This window comes from Stigmatopora argus, chromosome 4 (genome assembly GCF_051989625.1).
Source record: "Stigmatopora argus isolate UIUO_Sarg chromosome 4, RoL_Sarg_1.0, whole genome shotgun sequence".
Classification (NCBI taxonomy): Eukaryota; Metazoa; Chordata; class Actinopteri; order Syngnathiformes; family Syngnathidae; genus Stigmatopora; species Stigmatopora argus.
This window is the reverse complement of record NC_135390.1, coordinates 9653090-9664202: the sequence shown is the minus strand read 5'-3', so window position 1 is coordinate 9664202 and position 11113 is coordinate 9653090. Positions and strand designations below refer to the sequence as shown.

At 38.8% G+C, this 11113-nt stretch overlaps 1 protein-coding gene and 1 long non-coding RNA gene across 9 annotated transcripts in view; both read right to left on the bottom strand.

Moving 5' to 3' along the window:
* The window catches only part of LOC144073406 (uncharacterized), a 3108-nt gene extending 1772 nt beyond the window's left edge, over nt 1-1336 (bottom strand). Inside the window, exons 1-2 of the long non-coding RNA XR_013300071.1 lie at nt 919-1336; nt 775-851 (exon numbers count right to left, since the gene is read on the bottom strand). This is a non-coding gene — a long non-coding RNA (uncharacterized LOC144073406). The remainder of the gene's footprint in view (nt 1-774; nt 852-918) is intronic.
* Nucleotides 1337-4654: 3318 nt separating this feature from the next.
* LOC144072783 (metalloreductase STEAP4-like) overlaps nt 4655-11113 on the bottom strand; it is a 41499-nt gene continuing 35040 nt past the window's right edge. For 4 of the 8 annotated variants that reach the window (XR_013299940.1, XR_013299932.1, XR_013299937.1 and 1 more), the window contains 2 exons: nt 5446-6318; nt 4655-4751 (listed from right to left, as the gene is read on the bottom strand). The gene's annotated coding sequence lies outside the window, so the exon portion shown is untranslated. The remainder of the gene's footprint in view (nt 4752-5445; nt 6319-11113) is intronic. The other 4 variants (XR_013299936.1, XR_013299935.1, XR_013299934.1 and 1 more) reach the window with 4 other exon arrangements.

Below are 11113 nucleotides of genomic sequence, written 5' to 3'. Positions count from 1 at the left end.
AACTTTACATTGTTATTTCAAAGTAATTTGGGCCAGGCTAATTCATATAATAAGAAAAATATATTTCAGAAGACATCATGATTTTCCTAGCCCTGGTCGATGGCATCTCTTTGTGAAAAGGCAGAAAAATAAACTGTAGCTGAGAAGGAAACATTATAACTAATAATGTTTTTTTTGTCTTTCAGCCTTTTTTTGAATTCCAAACATCAGAGGCGGGTCAATAAGCTTTTGTTCAGCCTGCATTCTCTTGCAGTTCACATCTTCAACGCTAGTTGGAACTAGCCACTTAAATGGTGCCATTCCATGGTGTGTACCATACTTCAGTATTCAGTTTTAAATAAATTCATGTAAAAACAAAAAAAATTGAGTGTCCAATCAGCCTACCATGCATGTTTTTAGAATGTGGGAGGAAACCGGAGTACCCGGAGGAAACCCACGCAGACCCGGGGAGAATATGCAAACTACACGTGGACCGATCTGGACTTGAGCCCAGGACCCCAGAGCTGTGAGGCCGACGCGCTAACCACTCGCCCCACCGGGCCACCCTGATTCCGATCTTCCGATTAAAAAATGAAAGTGAAAGAATTTCACGTTGGCCCTTGCAGCCTTCTAGATTTCTGGAAAAGACCCTCAAAGACACCCCTTATTTACAGTCTTGTATGGTTTTGGAATTTGATGAGAAGATGTTATATCCTAATAGAATTGGACATCATGAAACACAGGAAAGTCATTGCCTTAAATTACAATAAGAGTAAATTGATTGAGTTATGTTACCTCTTTAGTGGAAGACAACCTCAAAGTCTACTGCGTTAAATCCAGTGTATCGCAGTGCTTCTTCATGCCACTAGATGCTGCTGGTAGAAAATACAAAAATAAATACAAAAAAAAAGCAAAAATAATACGTAAGGTGATCTGGACCTTTAGTCCATCTGAGCACCGCTAATGACCAATCGGAGTCATCCATTGAGAAGACATGATGATCTGCATGTGAAAAGTCAAGCATCTTGACTTCTCATTAGCTGCAAGGCATATTGTAGCACATTTGTCAGCTCTCAGTCCGACTGCATTTACAAGCAGATTGCATAGTGATTAGAATGGACAACTGGAAGAATGGTGACATTCTGTCAAATATAATAATTCAATGCTCAAGGCTGTAACCATATAAATTAGATTTGTGTGTACAAGCAAAAGAAAACATGTATAAACAGACACTTTTACAGTAGCTGGATGTTCATCAAGCCACGCAAATTTTAATTCATTCACTTTATTTAATGTGTTCATTGCCTTCCCTGTCACCAAACGTTTCTTTCTCCACCTCCCTGCTATATATTCTCATCCTCTTCTTTCTGCTCCACTATCCACAGCATATCCTTTTTATAAAAAAAAAGGTGAGAAGCCAACCAAAAGGGGCCAGGAATGCTGCTGCTTTCGCTTTGGAGACTGTGGATTTATGACAGCAGAAATGTGAAATAACTCCTTACACTGGCTATGAGTGCACTTAGATGCCTATAATTCCTCTTTAGCTGTCCCGGGGGAAAGGTGAAGACTTTTTAATAACTCCCTCCATTCACCTCCACTCTCATTAGGAGGTCTGGATGAATGAAAGAGGATTGATCTCAGCAGATATATAGAAAAGTGAGGGGGCTGCATTTTTTTTAAAACATCATTCCCTTGAACGAAATGTCCAAGGTTTTTTCCTCCACAACTTGACACATTAAAAAAACGTCAACGGCATCATTAGTTCGAAGAAGACAGAGCATTCCTGTGGGTTAAGAGGAGTTAATCACCTGCCAATCCAACCTCATCAAGTTGCCTCCCTGGATCAAGCACCTTATTATACAATTTTAACCATCCTTCTGTAAATATGGCAGACTCAGAGATGGAGGTCAGAGGTTACATTTAGAGAGAGAGGGGGAGAGAGCAGGAGGGAGAGAGCGAGAGAGAGCGAGAGCGAGAGAGAGAGAGATAGAAAGAGAGAGAGCAGAAGAGAGAGAGAGAGAGCGAGAGAGAGAGAGAGAGAGGGAAAGAGAGAGAGGGAAAGAGAGAGAGAGGGAAAGAGAGAGGGAAAGAGAGAGAGAAAGAGGGAAAGAGAGAGAGAAAGAGGGAAAGAGAGAGAGAGACAGAGGGGGTGAGAGAGAAGAGTGAGAGAAAGAGAGAGAGTGAGAGAGAAAGAAGAGAAAGAGAGAGAGAGAAACAGAGAGGTTAAGAGAGAAGTGAGAGAAACAGAGCTGGGGGTGAGAGAGAAGTTAGAGATAAATAGAGAGAGCGAGCGAGAGAGGGAGAGGGAGAGGGAGAGGGAGAGAGAGAGAGAGAGAGAGAGAGAGAGAGAGAGAGAGAGAGAGAGAGAGAGAGAGAGAGAGAGAGAAAGAGAGAGAGAGAAAGAGAGAGAGAAACAGAGAGGGTAAGAGAAGTGAGAGAAACAGAGCTGGGGGTGAGAGAGAAGTTAGAGATAAATAGAGAGAGAGAGACAGACAGAGATGGGGTGAGAAAGAGTGAGAGAAAGAGAGAGTGAGAGAGAAAGAGTGAGAGAAAGAGTGAGAGAAAGAGTGAGCGAAAGAGTGAGAGAAAGAGTGAGAGAAAGAGAGAGTGAGAAAGAGAGAGTGAGAAAGAGAGAGTGAGAAAGAGAGAAAGAGAGAGAGTGAGAAAGAGAGAAAGAGAGAGAGAGAGTGAGAAAGAGAGAAAGAGAGATCATTGCAGTCAATAAAGTTCCAAATGTGTTTAAAGCAATTAGTATGTCTGGGGAAGAGCACAGTGCATGCTGGATATTAACCTCAACAACCTTCTTTATCTGTTCTATAATTAAATTATCCTCACATGTTTCTCCTCCGACACAAAGACACACAGACCCACACACTCCGATATAAAGTGTGTATGCACTAAGTCCAGTCCTCAATATATAAACACATTTTCCATAGAAAAATATCCACAAAAACTTTGCAATTAAATCACATAATGTGTGATGTCACAATGTGACAATGAAGGTTGTCATGCCAGAATTCCGAAAATCTTGAGCATGTGCAAGGATAATTGTGTTTTGCTTTCATTTAGAGGCCTTTTGTGGAGCATGAATGTCTCCACTTGAGGTTTTCATTGTAATCATTTAAATTTACTACTATAATAAATGAATTAGCACCCTAATTAGAAAATAGACTGCATGTGCTTGCTCAGTCGGTTCAAATATTCATGTAAAAAACAACAACCAATCCAGATACCTGCAATGGTGCTGGCTGCAATGGTGCAAGTCTATAGCGCAGTCAATGCAATAAAAAAAGATAATTATAATAGTAATAACAAAAATAATTTATAATGACCCCCCCATTTTTTTTTACGTGGGCACACCATTGGCTGGTTGGTTGTATTTGGTAAATGCTTGAATTTGCATGACTAGGATACACTAAATTATTACATGCAAAAACAAATAAATGATAAAAAAAATCATCCATTTTAGCTTGTTCATTGAATATGTTTTCCTCTTCAGTCACATGCAATAGCGTTACAATCTCATATCAAATTTGACTCTCCAGCTTCCCCTGGGCCTTTTATTCTCAGTCTCCATGTTGTATATTTAATATGAATTGTTATGTCCAAGTGGCATAACTAATAAGCACTTCAAGGCAATTTAATGCAGTTTAATAGATGTCAAACTAAATGCTCCATGCAAAGCTGTGGAGAAATCTTGACACTACAGAGGCTAATTATTGCTTCTGAAAATGGATAAGCAGCCTCGGATTTTATGCATAAGAGCCTCTTCAGCCCCAGAGTATTTTGGGTCAAAATGGTCAGTGAGTGCATTAGCAGTTGACTCTATTTTGGCGTAATGTTGCTGAAAAGGTTGAAAAAATAAGATCCATGAATGTTTTATTTTGAAGCTGTGCAAAGCTGCAGAGCCACAAAAGTACGTGTTTATATATCTTTTAAAGAAAATTGGCCTTTTATTTCTGCTACCCAATAAAAATCTTGTCAACATTTTTAGCACAAAACAAACCAGCAAAAAAAGTTATGGTCATCTGATGAGCTATTTTTCAACCCACAAGTCCGAAACTGTCAAATTAGGTTGGGTCGTGACTTTAATTAAAACACTAGGAAGCATTTAAGCCCTTTTAATTATTCATACATACCTTTGGGACACTTAACCATGCATCACTACCCAGGAAACACAGTAACACTATATTATGTTATAACCCACAATGACATCCAAGAAATACTGCTGTCTAAGGAGTACCCATTTGCCCCACACTAATTTTTAATGAAAAAGACCACCGAGTAAAGCCAGAGGGAAACTAACTCTAACCAGACTATTTCAACATATTCAAAAGTTGTTATTGAACATTTTGAGAAAGGTTATTCCCTTTTGAGTTTTTTTTAATTTTTTTTAGATTAGTCATCTAAATTAGTGCACATTTTTCCAAATTCAATCTAGCACGATTCGGTCATTGAGTAAGATTTTGAAGATGAACTCATCTCATTTTCTGAACCGCTTTATCCCCACTAGGGCCGCGGGGGGTGCTGGAGCCTATCTCAGCTGACTTTGGGCCAGAGGCGGGGGACACCCTGAATTGGTGGCCAGCCAATCGCAGGGCACAAGAAGTCAAACAACCATTCACGCTCACACTCACAATTTAGAGTGTACGCAGGCCCGGGGAGAACATGCAGACTCCACACAGGTGCACATGACCTGGATTTGAACCAGGTCCCCCACTGTGAGGCCGACGCGCTAACCACTCATCCGCCGGGCCGCCCTTGTAGATGAACTAAAATCATCAAAAATATATTTTTTACATGAATATCTAGAGGTAGATTTTTAACTGAGCACATTCAAGTGAACAAAAACAAACAAACAAACAAACATAAAAACAATGAGCTTACAAACATGTGTAATTGGTGTACATTTTTCTGCCTGTGGACTTACCTTTAATTAACACTTCAATTTCATTAATATATGTAAAAATGAATAAACAGTGTGAGGAAAAACTCAAAATATTGATTTAGCAACAAAAAAAGCAGATGTCTTAGATTGTGCAATATTTTAGAATTTACCTTGCCAGGATGTGACTTTTTACATTTTTATATTACTTATTTATGTTTTTTTACTGGGAAAACGCACTTTGTGGAGTAGCACCACCAATTTCATTAATACGCAGCTGTGTATGATGACAATAAAGGCTTATGATTTGATTTGCACAAAAAGTTCCACCCAACAGCATGGATATTGTTAAAGCAAGAATTGCCTCTATAATTAGAGAATTGTATCTGTATTTTAATAATGTAGTATTATTTTTATTGTAATAATGTATTTTAATTGTGCCACTGTAGTAATATTGTGCCTTTCAATTGAATGCAAAAAAAAGAATCTGTGGTAAAGACAGTTCTGCAACACTAAAGAAGCAGCACAAGAAATGTGCTGTTGAACTTCGAAAAGTGCTGCATCCATTTATTTTCACTTACCGTGTATTCCCGCTATTTCAGTGGTCATGGATCACAGCAGACCAGTGATAACAAACAGAAGAAAAAATAATTTCAAGTAGAAAATGCATGGCCATAGCCCTGGGGAGGAGAAGGACAGCAGTGTTATGGAGGTTGCATTCGTGTGAAATAAACTATTTCGCTCAGAGACAAAATGAGGTCGGGGAATTGGACAGAGCACCGACGCTTCACAGAGATGAAAACACCCTGGACGATGTAAAGACAAACTAGTAAAAACTCCTGAAGTATGACACTGGAAAAAATTGAACAAAAAAACGGTGACCTTTTAGGGAATCCATCAAAGAGATTTCTTGGTGAAGCAGAGGTCGAACACCAGTTTAAACTCCAGTGAAGTAACTTCTCCACTTTGTCTGATGGGAATTGTGCGAAGTCAAACACAGCTGTTCTTCCTTAAGCCCCTGTGTTAGATCAGCAGAGGTCGCAACATTCAAAGTCCACCTCATGCACCCTCCATCATTGGCGCGCACGCAACAACACACACACGCGCATGTTCAAACGGCAGACCAAAGTGGGAGACAGTCATTGTGGAGATGGATAGGGCTGGTAAGTAGGGATGTCATGGCACTTTGATGGAATGAGGCGGAGGAGAATTCATCCTTTGCTTCCTCCAGCTCGTGCCCTCCTGCTGACAGCATCTGGAAATAAGGCTCTCTGTGTCTGAATGTACACAACAACGTGTTTATGGGAGAGGAGCGAAGGGCACATCACTCGCTCACTTCTACCACCGTTGTGTGTGTGCGTGCCTGTGTAGTTGTCTAACTTGCCTTTGTGCCCTCCTCCCTCCCAGTGTTGTACATCTCCTCTGTTCTTGGAATTGGATGAGAGCCCCCCAATCTGGAAGAGGGAAATAGCGATAAGCGGGAGAGAAAGAAATCGGATAGCGGAGGACACATCCTCCCTGTTCAGCTTTATGTTCATTTCAGGTCTGAAATAATATCCCATTCAGTCGAAGGCAAGTAAAATAGTGTTAGAACCCACATGGGAAAGTAACGGGGATTTCTTTAGAATGGAACAGACGATTGCTGTTCATGCCTTTCTTCTTTAATGAGGGCAACCTAATTTAAATGTTAATAGTGTCAGAAAACAGAGAAAAAAGAAGAAAACAGACAATATTCTAACTAGCCTGGTAAACATGGTTTGTAATTTGTGAACATGGTGGATATTGATTTTCCCTAAATTGGACCAAAACAAGTAATATCCTTGTGAACGATTTTTTTTATTGATTGGTTTCCTCCCAGTTTTATGTATGCATACTTTACATCAATTATTGAACGCTCTGAATGTGAACAGTTGTGTATGAGTTCAACTTCTGATTGACAGGTAATTAGTTCCAGAGTGCACCCACTGGATTAGTGGATGATGATCATTATTTCTAAAGAATGCAGTGGAATTAAAAAAAGGAACCCTTTACACACCCTATTCATATACATTGACAGTTCATGATATGTTATTTCAAAACCTTCTCAAACAATGTGACCTATAACATCTAAATATCAATTTTAATTGTGGCTCCAAAATAATTACAGCCTTTGCCTCCTTGTATCTGAAAGGGAAAACTAAGAAGATCTCTGAGATAATTTTTGCATCCTTCCAAGAAAGCATGCTGTTCAATAATCTTTATGTTTAGGTCCACTCTTTAAAGACGATTAAAGAGGCGAAACACTTGCAATTGCCACCATAATTACCCTCTAGTTTTTGGCTTTAACTGTGTATGTATAGGTCAGTGAGCTTACCAAAAAAAAGCTATCTTCCAATAATCATTGCTAAAGATATTCAAATAGAAGAAGCAACAGTTGTATATTTCTTTAAATGATTATTAGTGACTTTCCACAAAACCTTTTTCACTTCTCAAATATAAATGTGTTTTTCTGCGATTTTATACACGACTCGAATTGCTGATCCACACAAAGGGAATTTATGAGTGCTTAAACTCTTTCATACCACGGTATATTACATTTAAAGATGTGTCAACCCCTATTGAATAAAAGGGATCTTTTAGTGTAGCTTGCTTTAGATGACTCCACCAAAATGGCTGTCATCCCTTATACGTCTTTATCATTATTGAGCAAGGCTACCAGCTAGTCATCAAATTGTGCCGAGTAATAAAACCAAGCAGGAATCAAGTCTGGAAAAGATGAACATTTTCTTTGCAATTAATGCATTCAAAAGCCATATATTGACGTGTGTGTTCAAGTAAGTTTTCATCCTGAGCTGACTTTCCCTCTTGATTAAAAATGAATGCAGCCTTGTGCTCTGTGTCACTTGTGCTGCTGCTCGCTCTTATTCACTGCCGGCCCCCACCCCACTAAAGCTTCTCTATTTCCTCCAGGTCACCTCTATATATCACCCCTCAACACGCACACAACCGAAGAGTCAGCGTGTACGTGTGATGTATGCAGTACGTGCTCTGATCTACTCTTCTTTCCCTGCTCTTATCAGCCTTCCCATGACCCATCTACCGTTCCTTTGCCATTCTTTAAAAAAAATCATTTCATCAAAGGCTTGCTCACAGGTAAAACTCACGACGATCTCATTAAGTGTTCCTAAGCGCACACGACTTGAAAGAACAGTTTTTAAACAGACACAAACACACACTCACTCACACATTGGTAAGAGTGGCTGAGGACAAGAAAATCAAAGAGTCGATCCCGGCAGAAGTCTCATGTATAATTCTTAAAACCAAGGCAAGGTTTTTATAGCAATCTAATGATTTGAAGCTGTAGTGAAAGGGCTCAGCAAAAAGCCTGCTGCTACTTTGTGTAAATGTACTGAATGTGAGTGTGGGTCTGTCTCCCCTTTGTCTCTGTCCTGTTAGTAGCTGTATTAACCTGGGGTGTCCCTACTCTCCTGATCAGTGTAACCCCATTAACTCCTATTAAGTCTCATTACCACACTCGTGAGGATTGTTCCTGCTTGCTTTATCTAATTTCTGAAACACCACACTGTGTTTTTCTTCTCATTCAGGATAAACAGCCTTGCTTCTAAAAGGGAACATCTCTGATTTTGTAGGTTCACAATTCAGATGGCGATAGTTAGTTGGGGTAAGATCCAGCATCCCCTGAAACCCTTGTTAGGATAAACTGTTCAGATAATGAATGAATGTTTGCAATTCAACTAAAGGGTACACAAAATAGAGTGAATATGTATATAAGCAGTGGTGGACCGTCAGGGCCTGCAAGGCCATCTCTGCTGGCCTAAAAAATATCTGAATCACAGACTGGTGTTAATTATGTTTTGTTTTATCTGGAGCGAGCTGCACAAGCAAATATATTGTTGTGTTGATTTAATAGCGGTTTTGTCAACCCGAAGGAAGAGAAGAAATGGATTTGTTGCAGATTTACTGTCAAGGCTAAATCGAATAAAAACATATGCCAGAAATACGACAGGACAGGCTTGACTTTCAGCATTAGCTTCGATGGTGATAGAAAAGAAGGAGGAAAGAAAGGAGGATGGATATTGTGTAGTTAAAAATATTTTTTGGTGAGTAAAATATGGCTATATTCCTAAATAATATTTCAATTGTATGAGGTTATTATTGATGCTTTTTTATGTGTCTCAAGTGTAGCTGCAGTATAGGTTTTATAGCCATAAAACAGTTTATGAGGGTTGGATTGATTCCGATAGCTGAAGGCGTCACTAGGAAATTCACGGACCGCCACTGTATATAAGTAGATTTGCTTTAGTTAGGCACACACTAAAGGATTTACACTTTTTATAAAAACACCCTCTGCAAAATGGAGCATCTTCAAAAAGAACACTTGCCCGAAGACAAGTATTTTGAGATGAAAAAAAATGCATTAATAGTTAACCTGATTGTTTTACATCATTAAGATTGTCACTAACAGTTGTTCATATAACTATTAACAATATAGAAACCAACAGACCATCAAACATACATAATCTATTGAAATAAATACCTACAGAAACTCCCTAAACAAATCAGATTTTAAAATGTTATATTAATTGTATTTTGTGCTCCACTTCACAAGGTGATTTGTCTCATCTTTAGTGTACCAATTTACTAATCTAATCTAATCTAACTATGTGACTGGTGGTTTCCCTACAGGTGATTGACAGTATAATTGTGGCAAATAACTCCCTGGAAAGAAGAATTGGAAGCTTCCATTGAAAAGGGGAAGGAGAGAAAAGAGTCCTCTGCAGGAAGAGTGAAAATGTGCAATAAGGTGACAATTTGACACACAGTCTACTCTAATTACAAAAGGTAGCCAAAGAGAGAGAGAGAGAAAAAAACAGCAGCATGTGGGCACACAAATCAATTACTCTATGTCTTGACAAACGCAGTGATCATTTTTATTTCGGCATCTTGTCTTAGAGTGGAAAATTAGGATAATAGGGCACATAATTGGATTTGATGTGATTGATAATTTAAATTAGTTGGAGTTCTCAAAATTAGTTGTTGGCGCAGCACGGTCTTGTAATAGGATGCAATATTTTATACACAATTCCCTTGATAAAGGATAAGGAAAGACTTTAGTTATTAGAGATTTTTATAATTTATATACTATTTATTATCTATACTGACTACCAAAGGATTAATCCGAATCAGATTTACTGTAAACATTATAGATCAACACAACAGAATTAAAAAAAAACATCTTATTTCATTGAATATTTGTATGAGCCCAATGCTTACAATGAGAAAAAGGTAATGCCAGGAAAAACTGTTTCGGGTTATAACTGTCAATTTAAAATTGCACACAACGAAAATTCACACAAAAACACTAAGAATGCAAATAAGAATAAAAACAACAACAACTATCAATGAAACAAATGAAGAAACTGCATGATTCTACATATAATTAATATATAATATGACATAAACTATGAAATAACATCATATAATTAGAATATAAGTACTCATGAAGATATAATATCCTGGTCTCTTTCAAATTGCTTCTCTAACAAAATCAAATTTCAGTTAGATTAGGACGCGTGTCAAAGTGGAATCTTCTCTCATTGCTCCACTTTCACAATTGAATCATGTGTGTGTGTGTGTGTGTGTATGTGTGTGTGTGTGCATGTGTCCGCATGTGTGTGTGTATAGAGGTGTGTTATAAGCATAGATTGGATCTGACCCATTAACTTTATTGCCCACTCATTGAGCTCCAGTGCATTTGGGGTCAGTCCTGAGATTTCACTGTAAAGCCCTTAAACGCATCACGCTGATATACTGCAAAGGATGAGCACAAGCACTTGCACGAGTGAAGGGGAGGGGGGAGGTACATAAATGGGTGAGGTGGGTAATTTGAACAGTAGCGAGCCTCCTTTCTATCAACTGCCGGGAAAGCACAGATTGCAAAACTGTTCCCAAACCTCGTCCAAAGCCAACAAAGTCGACAATATCATCTGCTGCCAAGGCACCAGCTGGACTAGATTTTCTTCTGTAATCCATTTAAAGCACTGAACAAGAAAAGGGCTTTTTTCTCTACCTCCCTGCGTCGACATTTTTAGAACAAACAAATTGAGGGTATAAATACAGGCTCTGTTTTACAAGTTTGATTTGGGTGAAAGTAGATTCTACACATGAAATCCAAATGCAATCTAAATGGCTGGAGGGATGTTCACATACCCACAAGCAACCACCAGATACAGAACGTCAGTCACAGTG